Here is a 1,029-nt window from a genome sequence, read left to right on the forward strand (position 1 = left end):
CACAAATTCTTCTGCTAGTTGGGGTTTAGTCCAATTCTGCATCCTTTCCTTCAAGGCTCAGGGATCCAAGATTATCTTCTGTGTCTGTGTTAATTCTTTGTTGAAGAAGGTCTGTGCAATCCTTCTGCCTAGTCCGCCATCTTGCCGGAACCCCAGTACCACTGGTTCTTGATCATAAGCCACCTCCTGAAATAGATGAACATCGACCAATTGTTCCTGGTATAATGGCTCTGTACATCCTTCATCTTCTTTTTATTTGTCTTGTATCAATCAATATTTTACCCATCCAAAAACAAAACCAAACTCACTGCCATTGAGTTGATTCTGGCTCATAGCAACCTCCTTTGGGTTTCCAAGGCAGTAAATCTTTATGGAAATAGATTGCTCAGTCTTTCTTCTGCAGAATGACTGGTGTGTTTGAACCAATAATCTTCTGGTTAGCAGACAAATGCCTTAGGCACTACACCACCAGGTGTTGTTGTTGTTAGGTGACATTGAGTTGACTCCAGTTCATAGTGACTCTATGTACAGCAGAATGAAACGTTGCCCAGTCTTGTGCTAGCTCCACGATCCCTGCTATACCTGAGCCCATCATTGTAGCCACTGTGTCAATCCATCAGAACTCTTTCAATATTGCAACTGGAGGCTTGATTTTTTTTTTCTTCAGTTCTTTCAGCTTGAGAAATGCTGAACATGTTCATCTCCTTTGGTTTTCTAACTCTGAATCTTTGCGCATTTCATTACAATAATTGACTTTGTCTTCTCAAGCTGCTCTTTGGAATCTTTGTTTGGTTCTTTTACCTTGTCATTTCTTCCATTTTCTTTAGCTACTACCTGTTTAAGAGCAAGTTTCATAGTCTCTTCTGACATTCATTTTTTCCTTTTCTGCCTTCCTGTCTTTTTAATGACCTTTTGCTTTCTTCATGCATGATGTTCTTGATGTTGTTCCATAATTCATCTGGTTTTCAGTCATTGGTGTTCAATGCATCAAATCTAATCTTTAGATGGTCTCTAAATTCAGGAGGGATG

The sequence above is a fragment of the Orycteropus afer genome, unplaced genomic scaffold (assembly GCF_000298275.1).
Source record: "Orycteropus afer afer isolate SDZICR_OR568_19922 unplaced genomic scaffold, OryAfe1.0 scaffold00279, whole genome shotgun sequence".
Lineage (NCBI taxonomy): Eukaryota > Metazoa > Chordata > Mammalia > Tubulidentata > Orycteropodidae > Orycteropus > Orycteropus afer.